Source organism: Cryptomeria japonica, unplaced genomic scaffold (assembly GCF_030272615.1).
Source record: "Cryptomeria japonica unplaced genomic scaffold, Sugi_1.0 HiC_scaffold_61, whole genome shotgun sequence".
Taxonomy (NCBI): domain Eukaryota; kingdom Viridiplantae; phylum Streptophyta; class Pinopsida; order Cupressales; family Cupressaceae; genus Cryptomeria; species Cryptomeria japonica.
Window position 1 is genome coordinate 410,001 of NW_026728883.1, and position 20,000 is coordinate 430,000.

The 20,000-nt window shown below is 60.7% G+C and overlaps 2 non-coding genes across 2 annotated transcripts; both read left to right on the forward strand.

Moving 5' to 3' along the window:
• The first annotated feature begins 12,279 nt into the window (after nucleotides 1-12,279).
• On the forward strand, nucleotides 12,280-12,398 carry LOC131863388 (5S ribosomal RNA). Its single transcript, XR_009362309.1, has one exon. It is a non-coding gene; the product is annotated as a 5S ribosomal RNA (ribosomal RNA).
• Nucleotides 12,399-18,301: 5,903 nt separating this feature from the next.
• LOC131863389 (5S ribosomal RNA) lies at nucleotides 18,302-18,420 on the forward strand. The gene has a single exon (XR_009362310.1). It is a non-coding gene; the product is annotated as a 5S ribosomal RNA (ribosomal RNA).
• The last annotated feature ends 1,580 nt before the right edge of the window (nucleotides 18,421-20,000 follow it).

The following is a 20,000-nucleotide window of genomic DNA, read 5'->3' on the forward strand; positions in this document are numbered from 1 at the left end:
AGCAATCGAGGTGTGCGGTGGGAAGGGCCCAGCAGCCAGAATGCATGAAGCGACGGATGAAGCAGTGATGACAACCGGGCTGTGAGGAGAGGAGGGATGCAGCCAAGAAAGCAATCAGGGCTCGAGGCAAGGGATGCATCAAGGATAGCAATCATGTTGTGAGGCGAGATTCCAAAGGCTAAACGTGAGAGGCTGCAGGGTCGACTCAGAGAGGTCTATGCATGTGAGAGGCTGAAAGCAAGGTCAACTCGGAGCGGTCTATGCATCGGGCGCGCTTGGGGCGACTACCAGTGCCAACCCCTTATCCCGCGACGCGTCCGACAAAGAGAACGTTCCAAGGCGGCAGAGGAGGTTACCAGCCGAAGGATGCAGTAGCAATAACAGGTATAGTTCCGCGGCGGCCGAGAAGACTCACCGCATAGGAATCGGGATGCGAGGCGAGGGATGCGGCGGGAAGGCCCCGACGGCTAAACGGAAGAGGCTGCAGGGCCGCCTCGGAATGGTCCAAGCATCGGACGCGATTGGGACGACTACCAGTGCCAACCCCTTATCCCGCGATGCGTCCGATACACAGATAGTTCCAAGGCGGCCGAGGAGCCTCACCGCATATCAATCGGGGTGCGAGGCGAGGGATGGGGCGGGAAGGCCCCAACGGCTAGACGGAAGAGGCTTCAGGGCCACCTCGGAATGCTCCAAGCATCGGACGCGCTTGGGGCGACTACCAGTGCCAACCCCTTATCCCGCGATGCGTCCGATACACAGATGGTTCCAAGGCGGCCGAGGAGCCTCACCGCATAGCAATCGGGGGTGCGAGGCGAGGGATGGGGCGGGAAGGCCCCAACGGCTAGACGGAAGAGGCTTCAGGGCCGCCTCGGAATGGTCCAAGCATCGGACGCACTTGGGGCGACTACCAGTGACAACCCCTCATCCCGCGATGCGTCCGATACGAAGATGGTTCCAAGGCGGCCGAGGAGCCTCACCGCATAGCAATCGGGGTGCGAGGTGGGGGATGCGGCGAGATGGCCCCAACGGCTAGACGGAAGAGGCCACAGGGCCGCGTCGGAATAGTCCAAGCATCGGACGCGCTTGGGGCGACTACCAGTGACAACCCCTTATCCCGCGATGCGTCCGATACGAAGATAGTTCCAAGGCGGCCGAGGAGCCTCACCGCATAGCAATCCGGGTGCGAGGTGGGGGATGCGGCGAGATGGCCCCAACGGCTAGACGGAAGAGGCTGCAGGGCCGCCTCGGAATAGTCCAAGCATCGGACGCGCTTGGGGCGACTACCAGTGACAACCCCTTATCCCGCGATGCTTCCGATACGAAGACAGTTCCAAGGCGGCCGAGGAGCCTCACCGCATAGCAATGGGGGTGCGAGGTGAGGGATGCGGCGAGATGGCCCCAACGGCTAGACGGAAGAGGCCACAGGGCCGCCTCGGAATAGTCCAAGCATCGGACGCGCTTGGGGCGACTACCAGTGACAACCCCTTATCCCGCGATGCATCCGATACGAAGATAGTTCCCAGGCGGCCGAGGAGCCTCACCGCATAGCAATCGGGGTGCGAGGCGAGGGATGCGGCGAGATGGCCCCAAAGGGTAGACGGAAGAGGCTGCGGGGCCGCCTCGGAATAGTCCAAGCATCGAACGCGCTTGGGGCGACTACCACTGCCAACCCCTTATCCCGCGATGCGTCCGATACACAGATAGTTCCGAGGCGGCCGAGGAGCTGGGGGATGCGGCGAGATGGCCCCAACGGCTAGACGGAAGAGGCTGCAGGGCCGCCTCGGAATAGTCCAAGCATCGGACGCGCTTGGGGCGACTACCAGTGACAACCCCTTATCCCGCGATGCGTCCGATACACAGATAGTTCCGAGGCGGCCAAGGAGCCTCACCGCATAGCAATCGTGGTGCGAGGTGGGGGATGCAGCGAGATGGCCCCAACGGCTAGACGGAAGAGGCTGCAGGGCCGCCTCGGAATGGTCCAAGCATCGGACGCGCTTGGGGCAACTACCACTGCCAACCCCTTATCCCGCGATGCGTCCGATACACAGATAGTTCCAAGGCGGCCGAGGAGCCTCACCGAATAGCAATCGGGGTGCGAGGCGAGGGATGCGGCGAGAAAGCCCCAACGGCTAGAGGGAAGAGGCTTCAGGTCCGCCTCGGAATGGTCCAAGCATCGGACGCGCTTGGGGCGACTACCAGTGACAACCCCTTATCCCGCGACGCGTCCGATACACAGATAGTTCCAAGGCGGCCGAGGAGCCTCACCGCATAGCAATCGGGGTGCGAGGCGAGGGATGCGGCGAGAAGGACCCAACGGCTAGACGGAAGAGGCTTCAGGGCCGCCTCGGAATGGTCCAAGCATCGGACGCGCTTGGGGCGACTACCAGTGACAACCCCTTATCCCGCGACGCGTCCGATACACAGATAGTTCCAAGGCGGCCGAGGAGCCTCACCGCATAGCAATCGGGGTGCGAGGCGAGGGATGCGGCGAGAAGGACCCAACGGCTAGACGGAAGAGGCTTCAGGTCCGCCTCGGAATGGTCCAAGCATCGGACGCGCTTGGGGCGACTACCAGTGACAACCCCTTATCCCGCGACGCGTCCGATACACAGATAGTTCCAAGGCGGCCGAGGAGCCTCACCGCATAGCAATCGGGGTGCGAGGCGAGGGATGCGGCGAGAAGGACCCAACGGCTAGACGGAAGAGGCTTCAGGGCCGCCTCGGAATGGTCCAAGCATCGGACGCGCTTGGGGCGACTACCAGTGACAACCCCTTATCCCGCGACGCGTCCGATACACAGATAGTTCCAAGGCGGCCGAGGAGCCTCACCGCATAGCAATCGGGGTGCGAGGCGAGGGATGCGGCAAGAAGGACCCAACGGCTAGACGGAAGAGGCTTCAGGGCCGCCTCGGAATGGTCCAAGCATCGGACGCGCTTGGGGCGACTACCAGTGACAACCCCTTATCCCGCGACGCGTCCGATACACAGATAGTTCCAAGGCGGCCGAGGAGCCTCACCGCATAGCAATCGGGGTGCGAGGCGAGGGATGCGGCGAGAAGGACCCAACGGCTAGACGGAAGAGGCTTCAGGGCCGCCTCGGAATGGTCCAAGCATCGGACGCGCTTGGGGCGACTACCAGTGACAACCCCTTATCCCGCGACGCGTCCGATACACAGATAGTTCCAAGGCGGCCGAGGAGCCTCACCGCATAGCAATCGGGGTGCGAGGCGAGGGATGCGGCGAGAAGGACCCAACGGCTAGACGGAAGAGGCTTCAGGTCCGCCTCGGAATGGTCCAAGCATCGGACGCGCTTGGGGCGACTACCAGTGACAACCCCTTATCCCGCGACGCGTCCGATACACAGATAGTTCCAAGGCGGCCGAGGAGCCTCACCGCATAGCAATCGGGGTGCGAGGCGAGGGATGCGGCGAGAAGGACCCAACGGCTAGACGGAAGAGGCTTCAGGGCCGCCTCGGAATGGTCCAAGCATCGGACGCGCTTGGGGCGACTACCAGTGACAACCCCTTATCCCGCGACGCGTCCGATACACAGATAGTTCCAAGGCGGCCGAGGAGCCTCACCGCATAGCAATCGGGGTGCGAGGCGAGGGATGCGGCGAGAAGGACCCAACGGCTAGACGGAAGAGGCTTCAGGGCCGCCTCGGAATGGTCCAAGCATCGGACGCGCTTGGGGCGACTACCAGTGACAACCCCTTATCCCGCGATGCGTCCGATACACAGATAGTTCCAAGGCGGCCGAGGAGCCTCACCGCATAGCAATCGGGGTGCGAGGCGAGGGATGCGGCGAGAAGGACCCAACGGCTAGACGGAAGAGGCTTCAGGGCCGCCTCGGAATGGTCCAAGCATCGGACGCGCTTGGGGCGACTACCAGTGACAACCCCTTATCCCGCGACGCGTCCGATACACAGATAGTTCCAAGGCGGCCGAGGAGCCTCACCGCATAGCAATCGGGGTGCGAGGCGAGGGATGCGGCGAGAAGGACCCAACGGCTAGACGGAAGAGGCTTCAGGGCCGCCTCGGAATGGTCCAAGCATCGGACGCGCTTGGGGCGACTACCAGTGACAACCCCTTATCCCGCGACGCGTCCGATACACAGATAGTTCCAAGGCGGCCGAGGAGCCTCACCGCATAGCAATCGGGGTGCGAGGCGAGGGATGCGGCGAGAAGGACCCAACGGCTAGACGGAAGAGGCTTCAGGGCCGCCTCGGAATGGTCCAAGCATCGGACGCGCTTGGGGCGACTACCAGTGACAACCCCTTATCCCGCGACGCGTCCGATACACAGATAGTTCCAAGGCGGCCGAGGAGCCTCACCGCATAGCAATCGGGGTGCGAGGCGAGGGATGCGGCGAGAAGGACCCAACGGCTAGACGGAAGAGGCTTCAGGGCCGCCTGGGAATGGTCCATGCATCGCACGCGCTTGGGGCGACTACCAGTGACAACCCCTTATCCCGCGACGCGTCCGATACACAGATAGTTCCAAGGCGGCCGAGGAGCCTCACCGCATAGCAATCGGGGTGCGAGGCGAGGGATGCGGCGAGAAGGACCCAACGGCTAGACGGAAGAGGCTTCAGGGCCGCCTCGGAATGGTCCAAGCATCGGACGCGCTTGGGGCGACTACCAGTGACAACCCCTTATCCCGCGACGCGTCCGATACACAGATAGTTCCAAGGCGGCCGAGGAGCCTCACCGCATAGCAATCGGGGTGCGAGTCGAGGGATGCGGCGAGAAGGACCCAACGGCTAGACGGAAGAGGCTTCAGGGCCGCCTCGGAATGGTCCAAGCATCGGACGCGCTTGGGGCGACTACCAGTGACAACCCCTTATCCCGCGATGCGTCTGATACACAGATAGTTCCAAGGCGGCCGAGGAGCCTCACCGCATAGCAATCGGGGTGCGAGGCAAGGGATGCGGCGAGAAGGACCCAACGGCTAGACGGAAGAGGCTTCAGGGCCGCCTCGGAATGGTCCAAGCATCGGACGCGCTTGGGGCGACTACCGTTGCCAACCCCTTATCCCGCGATGCGTCTGATACACAGATAGTTCCGAGGCGGCCGAGGAGCCTCACCGCATAGCAATCGGGTTGCGAGGCAGATTATTGGGAAGGGAACCCCCTGGGATGCGGCTCAAGCAGTGCCCAAAGGGACTGGAATGCGGAATCACATCGAGAGACCCAAATGCTATACGAGGGCTCAAATCGAATTATCGATTTGGCCACGACATGGACGCATCGGAACGACTACCTTTGCCGAACCACTCGCAATTGCATCCATACCGAAACCAATAGACATTTCCGTTAGAGCCCTCGCATAGCATTCGGGAATCTCGCATGCCCCTCTAAATCGACCAATGCTGGCGCTCAACGAAAATCCGAGCGCTACCACCGTTCGAGCGCCAGCATTGGTCGAGTTAGAGGGGCACGGGGGAGAATGCTCCAGTCAACACCTCCCCTATATAAGTTATTTGTCCGATTCTCGCACAACCGTAGTCTGCCTCGTCGAATCAAACAACGGTCCCAGATTCCGACTTCCGTTCCGTAGAGACCCAAAAGCTAGATGGAGGCTCGCAAGAAAGAGAGTCGGCGCATAGCAATCGGGTTTCTCGAACGTTTAGGGACCGAGCTCACTTGCGGATAGGGCAAAATCCGCCAAGCAACCCAAAAGCTAGACGGGGGCTCGAATCGAATCGCCTAGGCGGCCACAACAACGACGTGTTGGATCGACTACCAGTGCCAAACCATTCAGCAAGACTAGTCTGTGTCGAGGCCGGATAGAGATTCTCAGAGAGCGCCCGTATAGCATTTAGGAGACCTGCCGCGTCCCTCACACTCGACAAATGGTGGTGCACGTTTATAAATCCGAGCGATCCCAACCCTTTCAAGCACCAACATCGGTCGAGATAGAGGGGCACGGAGGGGGCTGCGTGAGACAACACAGTCCCCTATATAAGTTATTTGTCCGATTCTCACACATCCGAAGAATGGTCATCAAATCGGACAACAGCCCAAACTTCCGACTTCCGTCCCAGAAAGCCCAAGAGCTATCTAAAACGTTCATGGCCGGAACTCGATCGCGGCTATACCAGTCCGCCAAGCAACCCAAAAGCTAGACTGGAGCTCTAGTCGAATCACCTCTGTGGCCATTGCAAGGACGTGTTGGAGCGACTACCATTGCCGAACCATTCCGCAGGTCGAGTCCATACCAAGGCCGCATAGAGATTCACGATGAGCTCCTGCATAGCAATCAGGAGACTTGCCGTGTCCATCACAATCGATAAATCCTGGTGCAAGATTTTTGCATCCGAGCGCTCCAACCAGTCGAGCACCAGCATCAATCGACATAAACGGGCACGGGGGGAGGATGCTCGAGAACACTACCTCCCCTATATAAGTTATTTGTCCGATTCTCAAGCAGCCGAAGTCTGGTCATCGAATCGGGTCAAAGACCACAACTTCCGACTTTACCCACAATGCAAGTCATCGAATCGAACATCGGCCCCCGAGTCGGACTCCATGCGTATGTCAGGTCATCGGACCCAAATTCCGCCTTCCTGCGCATGGCGGGCCATCAATATCAACTCGGTCATCGGACCCAAACTCCGCCTTTCTGCGCATGGCACGCCTTCAAATCGGTCATCGGACCCAAATTCCGCCTTCCTGTGCATGGCGGGCCATCAACATCAACTCGGTCATCGGACCCAAATTCCGCCTTTCTGCGCATGGCACGCCATCAACTCGGTCATCGGACCCAAATTCCGCCTTCCTGCGCATGGCAGGTCATCGGACACAAATTCAGACCTCGCCAATATGCCTACGTATCGAATCGGTCATCGGACCCAACTTCCGACTTCATCCATACTGTAGGGTCTTTGAGGTTGGCGCGGTGCGCTCAACCCGGGGAGTCGACCCATCGAAGCATACACCTCCCCTATATAAGCTATTTGTCCGATTCCCACACCTGTGTAGTTTGCACCTCTGACCAGGACATCGACCCCAACTTCCGAACTCGACTGCAACGACGGCACCAGCGCCTTGGTGCGCACCTTGCGACGCACAGTCCCAACATTCGCCTTCCTGCACATGGCAGGTCATCGGACCCAAATTCCGACCTCGCGAGTATGCCTACATATCGAATCGGTCATCGGACACAACTTCCGACTTCATCCATACCGTAGGGTCTTTGAGGTTGGCGCGGTGCGCTCAACCCGGGGAGTCGACCCAACGAAGCATACACCTCCCCTATATAAGCTATTTGTCCGATTCCCACACCTGTGTAGTTTGCACCTCCGATCAGGACATCGACCCCAACTTCCGAACTCGCCTGCAACGACCGAACCAGCGCCTTGGTGCGCACCTTGCAACGCACAGTGCCAACATTCGCCTTCCTGCACATGGCAGGTCATCGGACCCAAATTCCGACCTCGCGAGTATGCCTACATATCGAATCGGTCATCGGACCCAACTTCCGACTTCATCCATACCGTAGGGTCTTTGAGGTTGGCGCGGTGCGCTCAACCCGGGGAGTCGACCCAACGAAGCATACACCTCCCCTATATAAGCTATTTGTCCGATTCCCACACCTGTGTAGCTTGCACCTCCGATCAGGACATCGACCCCAACTTCCGAACTCGACTAAAAAGACCGCACCAGCACCTTGGTGTGCACCTTGCAACGCACAGTGCCAACATTCGCCTTCCTGCACATGGCAGGTCATCGGACCCAAATTCCGACCTCATGAGCATACCTACTAATCGAATCGGTCATCGGACCCAACTTCCGACTTCATCCATACCGTAGGGTCTTTGAGGTTGGCGCGGTGCGCTCAACCTGGGGAGTCGACCCATCGAAGCATACACCTCCCCTATATAAGCTATTTGTCCGATTCCGACACCTGTGTAGTTTGCACCTCCGCTCAGGACATCGACCCCAACTTCCGAACTCGCCTGCAACGACCGAACCAGCGCCTTGGTGCGCACCAAAAGTGCGCACTTTTGGAGGGCACTTTTGTGCGCTCCAAAGGTGCGCACTTTTGGAGGGCACTTTTGTGCGCTCCAAAGGTGCGCACTTTTGGAGGGCACTTTTTGGAGGGCACTTTTGTGCGCTCCAAAGGTGCGCACTTTTGGAGGGCACTTTTTGGAGGGCACTTTTCTGCGCTCCAAAGGTGCGCACTTTTGGAGGGCACTTTTTGGAGGGCACTTTTCTGCGCTCCAAAGGTGCGCACTTTTGGAGGGCACTTTTTGGAGGGCACTTTTCTGCGCTCCAAAGGTGCGCACTTTTGGAGGGCACTTTTGTGCACTCCAAAGGTGCACACTTTTGGAGGGCACTTTTTGGAGGGCACTTTTCTGCACTCCAAAGGTGCGCACTTTTGGAGGGCACTTTTTGGAGGGCACTTTTGTGCGCTCCAAAGGTGCGCACTTTTGGAGGGCACTTTTTGGAGGGCACTTTTGTGCGCTCCAAAGGTGCGCACTTTTGGAGGGCACTTTTGTGCACTCCAAAGGTGCGCACTTTTGGAGGGCACTTTTCCTGCGCTCCAAAGGTGCACACCTAGGTGAGCACCTTCGACCACACCTTGTAGCACACCAAACTCTGACTTTCGACTTCATCCGCAATGCAGGGTCTTTGAGGTTGGCGCAATGCGCACAACCAGGGGAGTCGACCCATCAAACCCAACACCTCCCCTATATAAGCTATTTGTCTGATTCTCATACATGCGTAGCCTGCAGGAGCAATTAGGACATCGACCCCAACTTTCGGCTTCTAAACGAAAACAAGGTCTTTGAGGTTGGTGTAATGCGAACAACTAGGGGAGTCAACCCATCAAACCCAACACCTCCCCTATATAAGCTATTTGTCTGATTCTCATACATGTGTAGTCTACAGGAGCAATTAGGACATCGACCCCAACTTTTGACTTCTTAACGAAAACAAGGTCTTTGAGGTTGACGTAATGCGCACAACCAGGGGAGTCGACCCATCAAACCCAACACCTCCCCTATATAAGCTATTTGTCCGATTCTCATACATGTGTAGCCTACAGGAGCCATTAGGACATTGACCCCAACTTTTGACTTCTTAACGAAAACAAGGTCTTTGAGGTTGGCGTAATGCGCACAACCAAGGGAGTTGACCCATCAAACCCAACACCTCCCCTATATAAGCTATTTGTCTGATTCTCATACATGTGTAGCCTGCAACAACGATTAGGACATCCACCCCAACTTCTGAATTCGTCTGCGTTGACCGCACCAAAGGTGCACGCCTTGGTGCTCACCAAAATCCGACTTCCGACTTCTTCTGCTATGCGGGGTCTTTGAGGTTGGCGCAGTGCGCACAACCAGGGGAGTCAACCCACCGAATGCAACACCTCCCCTATATAAGCTATTTGTCTGATTCTCATACATGCGTAGACTGCAGCAATGATTAGGACATCCACCCCAACTTTTGACTTCTTAAACAAGACAGGGTCTTTGAAGTTGGTGCAGTGCACACAACCAGGGGAGTCGACCCATCAAACGCAACACCTCCCCTATATAAAGCTATTTGTCCGATTCTCATACGTGTAGTCTGCAGCAGCGATTAGGACATCGACCCCAACTTCCGAATTCGTTTGCATTGACCGCACCAAAGGTGCACGCCTTGGTGTGCACCTTGGAGTGCACTTTGGTGCTCACCTCGGTGCACACTTTGGTGTGCACCTCGGTGTGCACCAAAGGTGCGCACCTTGGAGCGCACCAAAGGTGTACACTTTGGAGCGCACCACATAGGGTCTTTGAGAGGTTGGCGCAGTGCGCACACCAAGGTGGGTGTTGAGGTGCGTGCCGAGGTGGGTGGGTGCTAGGGTGCGCTCCATGGTGGGTGCCAGGGTGGGTGCGTGCTAGGGTGGATTCCAAAGAGGGTCATAGGGTGGGTGCCAAGGTGGGTTGGTGATATAGTGGGTTCAAAGGTGGGTACTAGGGTGGGTTCCAAGGTGGGTCACAAGTTGGGTGCCAGGATGCGTGGGTGTTAGGTTGGGTGCCAAGGTGGGCTCCTGCGTGGGTGGGTGCTAGGGTGGGTTTCAAGGTGGACGCGAGGGCGGGTGCCAAGGTGGGTAACAAGTTGGGTGTTAGGATGGGTGAGTGCTAGAGTGGGTGCCAAGGTGGGTGGGTGCTAAGGTGGATGCCAAGGTGGTTCACAGGGTGGGTGGGTTCTAGGGTGAGTTCCAAGGTGGGTCACAGGTTTAGTGCTAGGGTGCGTGTCAAGGCGGGTGTCGAGGTGCCTGGGTGCTAGGGTGTGGATGCCAATGTGGGTCATAGGGTGGGTACTAGGGTGGGCTGCAATGTGGGTGCCAAGGTGGGTAACATGCTCGGTTGGTTCTAAATTGGGTGTCAGGGTGGGTGTGCACCCACCTTGCCCGAGGTGGGTGCCAAGGTGCCAGTGTGGGTGGGTGCTAAGGTGGATGCCAAGGTGGGTGAGAAGGTGGGTGATAGGTTGAGTGGTAGGATGGGTGGGTGCCAAGATGGGTCACAGGGTGGGTGCAAGGGTGGGTAGGTGCTAGGGTTGGTGTCAGGGTGGGTGGGTGCTAGGTTGGGTTCCAAGGTGGGTGCGAGGGTGAGTGTCAAGGTGGGTCACAGGTTAGGTGCTAGGATGGGTGAGTGCTAGGGTGCAAAGGTGCCAGGGTGGGTGCTAGGATGGGTCGATGCTAGGGTGAGTGGCAAGGTGGGTCCACAAGTGTCAAGGTGGGTGCCGAGGTGGGTGCCAACTTGGGTTCCAAGGTGGGTGCCAAGTGGGCGACTGCTATGGTGGATGCCAAGGTGGGTCACGGGGTGGGTGCCAAGTTGCTAGGTTGTGTTCCAAGGTGGGTGCCAACGTGGCTGCTAGGGTGCGTGGGTTAAAGGGTGTGTCACAACGTGGGTGCCAGGATGGGTGCGCACCCACACTGGCCAAGACGGGTGCAAGGTTGGGTTCCAAGCCCGGTCACAGGCTGGGTGCTAGGATGGGTGGGTGCCAAGGTGGGCACCAGGGTGGGTGCACCCACCCTGGCCAAGGTGGGTCACGGGGTGGGTCCTAGGGTGGGTAACGGGGTGGGTACTAAGGTGCGTGCCAAGGTGGGTCATGGGGTGGGTGCCAAGGTGGGCACCAGGGTGGGTGTGCACCAACCCTAGCCAGGGTAGGTCACGGGGTGGTTGTCGGGGTGGGCGTCAAGGAGCCAAGGTGGGTGGCAAGTAGCCAAGTTGCGTGCCAAGGTGGGTGTCGGGGTGGGTGCCAAGGATCCAAGGTGGGTGCCAAGGAACCAAGGTGGGTGTCTGGGTGGGTGCCGAGGTGGGAGCCAGGGTGGGTCCCAAGGTGAGTGCAAAGGTGGGTGCCAGGGTCAAGGTGAGTGCCAATGTGGGTTCCAAGGTGCCAGGGTCAGGGTGAGTGCCAATGTGGGTTCAAAGGTGCTAAGTTGGGTGCGAGGTTGGGTGCGAGGGTGGGTGGGTGCCAAGGTGTGCTAGGTGGAAGCCCGGGTGGGTCGGCATCCCATGGGTGTCGAGTTGGGTGCCTGATGGGTGCTTCTTGTCAAGTTTTAGTCGTCGGGACTCATTTCGAGCCTTAGAGGTCGTTTCTTGTCCGGTTGCCCTGTCTTCGACCTGGGAACCCAATTTTGGTCCTCGGGTCCCATTTTTTTTTGTCTCGCATCCCACTTTTGGCCTGTGGCCTTTTCGGGGTCGATTCTCGTTTTGGGCATCAGAGCATGTTTCTTCTCCTAAAACCCAATATTTGTTTATTAAGTCTCGGAACACATTTTTGTTCTCGTGGACCCATCATGGGTCTTGGAACGCATTTGTGGTCCTTGGGTCCCATTTTGCATCCCGAAACTTGTGTTTTGGTGCTTGATCCCTATTTTGGGTGCCCACCTTGCACCAAGTGCGCACCCGGGGCAAACCGAGCGCCTTGGTGCACCGGGGCAAGATCGAGCGTGCACCCGAGGCGCCCCGAACATGCACCAAGGTGCACTCGGCCCACATGTGAGCGCAGGTCGTTGCGCCCGAGGTGGTGTGTGGGCACCGCGTTGCAGACGGGACACTGCACGCACACGACGCCCCGTCCAGGTGCACGCACGTAGGCCGGGCCGGGTGCACACCCGACGCCCTAGCAAGGTGCGCGCACCCGGGCAGGGCTCACACTTGGCGAACGGGGCGCACTTCGCGAGGGAGGGTGTGCACCTCGACGGGGGTGGGTGGCCGGGGTGGATTCGCACGTGGGTCGCGGTTTGCTAAGTACACACTGCGACAAGCTCATAACGGGTGCGATCATACCAGCGTTAGTGCACCGGATCCCATCAGAACTCCGCAGTTAAGCGCGCTTGGGCCGGAGTAGTACTGGGATGGGTGACCTCCCGGGAAGTCCCGGTGTTGCACCCTTTTTTAGTTTTTCGCCGGGCGTCGCAATGCTATTTGAATAAACCTTTTGCCCGTTTGCGTTCTCGTCGGGGCCGGGCCGGGCCGGGGTGCGCTGCCCGCACTACCGCGCGCGCGGGGGCGACACCGAGCGCGCACCCGAGGCGCCCCGAGCACACAGGCCACGGTGCAACCCGGGCGTTGTGCGCGCACCCCGGTGCGCCCGAGGTGCTGCGCGCGCACCCAGGTGAAATCGGTGTGCACCTCGGCCAGTGCGCGCTCGGTCGAGTCGCGCACGTTGGCCAAGGTGCACGGTGATGTTTCTTACTCTAAGGTTCCGCACCAGACGCCCGGGACAGGTGAGCGAAGCTGGGCGGGGCCGGGTGCGCGGCCGGGGCAGGTGCACGCAGCTGGAGAGAGCTTTGGAGCACACCAGAGGTGCGCACCTTGGAGCACACTTCGGAGCGCACCAATGATGCGCTCCATTCAAAAGTTTCCTGAAAAGGCAAAAAAAGTTGAGATTATAGAATTTCCCACTTGAGAGATTGTAAAAAAAAAAAATTTAAAATGAAGGAAACGCGGGTGCCAAGGTGTGCGCAGCCCAGCCAAGGTGTGCGCACCAAGGCGCCCACCCTGGCGAAGGTGCACGCAAGGTGCGCACCCGAGGCAAACCGGACAATTAACCCAACTTTCGACTTCGCGCGCACCTGCGCACCTTGGAGCGCACTTCGGAGCGCTCCTTGTTGCGCACCAATCTTGGGCACCTCGGAGTGCACCATGGCGCCCACCAAGGTGCGCACCCGGGGCAAACCGAGCTCCGACTTCGTGCGCACCTTGGAGCGCACGAAAGGTGCGCACCATGGCGCCCACCAAGGTGCGCAGCCCAGCCAAGGCGTGCGCATCAAGGTGCGCACCCTGGCGAAGGTGCGCACCCGGGGCAAACCGAGCTCCGACTTCGTGCGCACCTTGGAGCGCACAAAGGGTGCGCAACCCAGCCAAGGTGTGCGCACCCCGGGCAAACCGAGCTCCGAATCGTGCGCACCTTGGAGCACACTTCGGAGCCCTCCTTGGTGCGCACCGATGTTGCGCACCTCGGAGCGCACCCGGGGAAAACAATGCAATTAACCCGACTTTCGACTTCGTGGGCACCTCGGAGCGCTCTCGGGTTCGCACCTCGGAGCACACCGAGGTGCGCACCTTTGATGCGCTGCCTTCACCAATTTCCAGAAAAGGCAAGAAAACATTGAGAAGGTGTGCGCACCGAGGTGCCCACCCTGGCGAAGGTGCACGCGAGGTGCGCACCCGGGGCAAACCGGGCTCCGACTTCGTGCACGCCATGCTGCGCACCTTGGAGGGCCATGGTGCGCACCTTGGAGCACACTTCGGAGCGCTCAATGGTGCCCAACCCAGCCAAGGTGCCCACCGCGGCGAAGGTGCACGCGAGGTGCGCACCCGGGGCAAACCGGGCTCCGACTTCGTGCACGCCGCACCTTGGAGCACACTTCGGAGCGCTCCTTGGTGCGCACCAGGGCGCGCAACCCAGCCGAGGTGCCCACCCCGGCGAAGGTGCACGCGGGGTGCGCACCCGAGGCAAACCGGGCTCCGACTTCGTGCACGCCATGGTGCCCACCGCGGCGAAGGTGCACGCGAGGTGCGCACCCGGGGCAAACCGGGCTCCGACTTCGTGCACGCCGCACCTTGGAGCACACTTCGGAGCGCTCCTTGGTGCGCACCAGGGCGCGCAACCCAGCCGAGGTGCCCACCCCGGCGAAGGTGCACGCGAGGTGCGCACCCGGGGCAAACCGGGCTCCGACTTCGTGCACGCCATGGTGCCCACCGCGGCGAAGGTGCACGCGAGGTGCGCACCCGGGGCAAACCGGGCTCCGACTTCGTGCACGCCGCACCTTGGAGCACACTTCGGAGCGCTCCTTGGTGCGCACCATGGTGCCCACCAGGGCGCGCAACCCCGCCGAAGGTGCACGCGAGGTGCGCACCCGGGGCAAACCGGGCTCCGACTTCGTGCACGCCGCACCTTGGAGCACACTTCGGAGCGCTCCTTGGTGCGCACCAGGGCGCGCAACCCCGCCGAAGGTGCACGCGAGGTGCGCACCCGGGGCAAACCGGGCTCCGACTTCGTGCACGCCATGGTGCGCACCAGGGTGCCCACCGCGGCGAAGGTGCGCACCCGGGGCAAACCGGGCTCCGACTTCGTGCACGCCGCACCTTGGAGCACACTTCGGAGCGCTCCTTGGTGCGCACCAGGGCGCGCAACCCAGCCGAGGTGCCCACCCCGGCGAAGGTGCACGCGAGGTGCGCACCCGGGGCAAACCGGGCTCCGACTTCGTGCACGCCATGGTGCCCACCGCGGCGAAGGTGCGCACCCGGGGCAAACCGGGCTAGGACTTCGTGCACGCCGCACCTTGGAGCACACTTCGGAGCGCTCCTTGGTGCGCACCATGGTGCCCACCAGGCCGCGCAACCCAGCCAAGGTGTGCGCACCAAGGTGCACGCGAGGTGCGCACCCGGGGCAAACCGGGGTCCGGCTTCGTGCACGCCGCACCTTGGAGCACACATCGGGGCGCTCCCGGGTTCGCACCGGCGTTGCGCACCGTGGTGGGCACCTCGGAGCGCACCGTGGTGGGCACCTCGGAGCACACCAAGGTGGGCAGCGAGGTGCGCACCTTTGATGCGATGCCTTCACTAATTTCCATAAAAGGCAAAAGAAAACGAGATTTTAAAATTTCCGTTTTGAAAGATAGTGAGAAAAAGGGAATGCTGGTGCCATCTTGAGCCCGCCCTGGTGCGCAGCCCAGCCAAGGTGTGCGCACCAAGGTGCCCACCCTGGCGAAGGTGCGCGCCCGGGCAATTAACCCAACTTCCAACTTCGCGCGCGCCAGGGTGGGAGCGCACCCAACAACCGGGCCTGGGAAGAGCCAATGCGAGAAACCCCACCAAACGCTCTGACAAAAAAAGAGGGGGCGCTCCAGTAACCCCGCTTCGGAGCGCACCCTGGGCAAACCCAGCCAGGGTGCCCACCCCGGCCAAGGTGCAGGCGAGGTGCGCACCCGGGGCAAACCGGGCTCCGACAACGTGCACGCCGCACCTTGGAGCACACTTCGTAGCGCTCCCGGGTGCGCACCTCAGAGCACACCAAGGTGGGCAGCGAGGTGCGCACCTTTGATGCGCTGCCTTCACTAATTTCCAGAAAAGGCAAAAAAAAGAGGAGATTTTAAAATTTCCGTTTTGAAAGATAGTGAAAAAAACGGAACGCGGGTGCCATCTTGAGCCCGCCCGGGTGCACAGCCCAGGTAAGGTGCCCACCCTGGCAAAGGTGCGCACCCGGGCAATTAACCCTACTTCCGACTTCGTGCGCGCCAGGGTGGCAACCGGGCCTGGGAAGAGCCAATGCGAGAAACCCCACCAAACGCTCCGACAAAAAAAGAGGCGGCGCTCCAATAACCCCGCTTCGGAGCGCAGCCGGGGCAAACCCAGCCAAGGTGCCCACCCCGACGAAGGTGCACGCGAGGTGCGCACCCGGGGCAAACCGGGCTCCGACAACGTGCACGCAGCACCTTGGAGCACACTTCGAAGCACTCCCGGGTGCCCACCGGCGTTGCGCACCGTGGTGGGCAGCGAGGTGCGCACCTTTGATGCGCTGCCTTCACTAATTTCCAGAAAAGGCAAAAAAAAATGAGATTTTAAAATTTCCGTTTTGAAAGATAGTGAAAAAAACGGAACGCGGGTGCCATCTTGAGCCCGCCCTGGTGCGCAGCCCAGGCAAGGCATGCGCACCAAGGTGCCCACCCGCGGTGCACGCCCGGGGCAAACCGGGCTCCGACTTCGTGCAGGCCGCACCTTGGAGCACACTTCGGAGCGCTCCTTGGTGCGCACCATGGTGCCCACCAGGGCGCACCCGGGGCAAACCGGGCTCCGACTTCGTGCACGCCGCACCTTGGAGCACACATCGGAGCGCTCCCAGGTTCGCACCAGCGTTGCGCACCTTTGATGCGCTGCCTTCACTAATTTCCAGAAAAGGCAAAAAAAAACGATATTTTAAAATTTCCGTTCTGAAAGATAGTGAAAAAAACGGAACGCGGGTGCCATCTTGAGCCCTTCCTGGTGCGCAGCCCAGGCAAGTTGTGCGCACCAAGGTGCCCACCCTGGCGGAGGTGCGCGCCCGGGGCAAACCGGGCTCCGACTTCGTGCACTGCATGGTGCCCACCAAGGCGCGCAACCCAGCCAAGGTGCCCACCGCAGCGAAGGTGCACGCGAGGTGCGCACCCGAGGTGCACACCCGGGGCAAACCGAGCTCCGACTTCGTGCACGCCGCACCTTGGAGCACACTTCAGAGCGCTCCTTGGTGCGCACCAGGGCGCGCAACCCAGCCAAGGTGCTCACCCCGGCGAAGGTGCACGCGAGGTGCGCACCCGGGGCAAGCCGGGCTCGGACTTCGTGCACGCTGCACCTTGGAGCACACATCGGAGCGCTCCCGGGTTCGCACCAGCATTGCGCACCTTTGATGCGCTGCCTTCACTAATTTCCAGAAAAGGCAAAAAAAAAAAAAAAACGAGATTTTAAAATTTCCGTTTTGAAAGATAGTGAAAAAAACGGAACGCGGGTGCCATCTTGAGCCCGCCCTGGTGTGCAGCCCAGGCAAGTTGTGCGCACCAAGGCACCCACCCTGGCCAAGGTGGGTCACGGGGTGGGTCCTAGGGTGGGTAACGGGGTGGGTACTAAGGTGCGTGCCAAGGTGGGTCATGGGGTGGGTGCCAAGGTGGGCACCAGGGTGGGTGTGCACCAACCCTAGCCAGGGTAGGTCACGGGGTGGTTGTCGGGGTGGGCGTCAAGGAGCCAAGGTGGGTGGCAAGTAGCCAAGTTGCGTGCCAAGGTGGGTGTCGGGGTGGGTGCCAAGGATCCAAGGTGGGTGCCAAGGAACCAAGGTGGGTGTCTGGGTGGGTGCCGAGGTGGGAGCCAGGGTGGGTCCCAAGGTGAGTGCAAAGGTGGGTGCCAGGGTCAAGGTGAGTGCCAATGTGGGTTCCAAGGTGCCAGGGTCAGGGTGAGTGCCAATGTGGGTTCAAAGGTGCTAAGTTGGGTGCGAGGTTGGGTGCGAGGGTGGGTGGGTGCCAAGGTGTGCTAGGTGGAAGCCCGGGTGGGTCGGCATCCCATGGGTGTCGAGTTGGGTGCCTGATGGGTGCTTCTTGTCAAGTTTTAGTCGTCGGGACTCATTTCGAGCCTTAGAGGTCGTTTCTTGTCCGGTTGCCCTGTCTTCGACCTGGGAACCCAATTTTGGTCCTCGGGTCCCATTTTTTTTTGTCTCGCATCCCACTTTTGGCCTGTGGCCTTTTCGGGGTCGATTCTCGTTTTGGGCATCAGAGCATGTTTCTTCTCCTAAAACCCAATATTTGTTTATTAAGTCTCGGAACACATTTTTGTTCTCGTGGACCCATCATGGGTCTTGGAACGCATTTGTGGTCCTTGGGTCCCATTTTGCATCCCGAAACTTGTGTTTTGGTGCTTGATCCCTATTTTGGGTGCCCACCTTGCACCAAGTGCGCACCCGGGGCAAACCGAGCGCCTTGGTGCACCGGGGCAAGATCGAGCGTGCACCCGAGGCGCCCCGAACATGCACCAAGGTGCACTCGGCCCACATGTGAGCGCAGGTCGTTGCGCCCGAGGTGGTGTGTGGGCACCGCGTTGCAGACGGGACACTGCACGCACACGACGCCCCGTCCAGGTGCACGCACGTAGGCCGGGCCGGGTGCACACCCGACGCCCTAGCAAGGTGCGCGCACCCGGGCAGGGCTCACACTTGGCGAACGGGGCGCACTTCGCGAGGGAGGGTGTGCACCTCGACGGGGGTGGGTGGCCGGGGTGGATTCGCACGTGGGTCGCGGTTTGCTAAGTACACACTGCGACAAGCTCATAACGGGTGCGATCATACCAGCGTTAGTGCACCGGATCCCATCAGAACTCCGCAGTTAAGCGCGCTTGGGCCGGAGTAGTACTGGGATGGGTGACCTCCCGGGAAGTCCCGGTGTTGCACCCTTTCTTAGTTTTTCGCCGGGCGTCGCAATGCTATTTGAATAAACCTTTTGCCCGTTTGCGTTCTCGTCGGGGCCGGGCCGGGCCGGGGTGCGCTGCCCGCACTACCGCGCGCGCGGGGGCGACACCGAGCGCGCACCCGAGGCGCCCCGAGCACACAGGCCACGGTGCAACCCGGGCGTTGTGCGCGCACCCCGGTGCGCCCGAGGTGCTGCGCGCGCACCCAGGTGAAATCGGTGTGCACCTCGGCCAGTGCGCGCTCGGTCGAGTCGCGCACGTTGGCCAAGGTGCACGGTGATGTTTCTTACTCTAAGGTTCCGCACCAGACGCCCGGGACAGGTGAGCGAAGCTGGGCGGGGCCGGGTGCGCGGCCGGGGCAGGTGCACGCAGCTGGAGAGAGCTTTGGAGCACACCAGAGGTGCGCACCTTGGAGCACACTTCGGAGCGCACCAATGATGCGCTCCATTCAAAAGTTTCCTGAAAAGGCAAAAAAAGTTGAGATTATAGAATTTCCCACTTGAGAGATTGTAAAAAAAAAAAATTTAAAATGAAGGAAACGCGGGTGCCAAGGTGTGCGCGCCCGGGTGCGCAGCCCAGCCAAGGTGTGCGCACCAAGGCGCCCACCCTGGCGAAGGTGCACGCAAGGTGCGCACCCGAGGCAAACCGGACAATTAACCCAACTTTCGACTTCGCGCGCACCTGCGCACCTTGGAGCGCACTTCGGAGCGCTCCTTGGTGCGCACCAATCTTGGGCACCTCGGAGTGCACCATGGCGCCCACCAAGGTGCGCACCCGGGGCAAACCGAGCTCCGACTTCGTGCGCACCTTGGAGCGCACGAAAGGTGCGCACCATGGCGCCCACCAAGGTGCGCAGCCCAGCCAAGGCGTGCGCATCAAGGTGCGCACCCTGGCGAAGGTGCGCACCCGGGGCAAACCGAGCTCCGACTTCGTGCGCACCTTGGAGCGCACAAAGGGTGCGCAACCCAGCCAAGGTGTGCGCACCCCGGGCAAACCGAGCTCCGAATCGTGCGCACCTTGGAGCACACTTCGGAGCCCTCCTTGGTGCGCACCGATGTTGCGCACCTCGGAGCGCACCCGGGGAAAACAATGCAATTAACCCGACTTTCGACTTCGTGGGCACCTCGGAGCGCTCTCGGGTTCGCACCTCGGAGCACACCGAGGTGCGCACCTTTGATGCGCTGCCTTCACCAATTTCCAGAAAAGGCAAGAAAACATTGAGAAGGTGTGCGCACCGAGGTGCCCACCCTGGCGAAGGTGCACGCGAGGTGCGCACCCGGGGCAAACCGGGCTCCGACTTCGTGCACGCCATGCTGCGCACCTTGGAGGGCCATGGTGCGCACCTTGGAGCACACTTCGGAGCGCTCAATGGTGCCCAACCCAGCCAAGGTGCCCACCGCGGCGAAGGTGCACGCGAGGTGCGCACCCGGGGCAAACCGGGCTCCGACTTCGTGCACGCCGCACCTTGGAGCACACTTCGGAGCGCTCCTTGGTGCGCACCAGGGCGCGCAACCCAGCCGAGGTGCCCACCCCGGCGAAGGTGCACGCGGGGTGCGCACCCGGGGC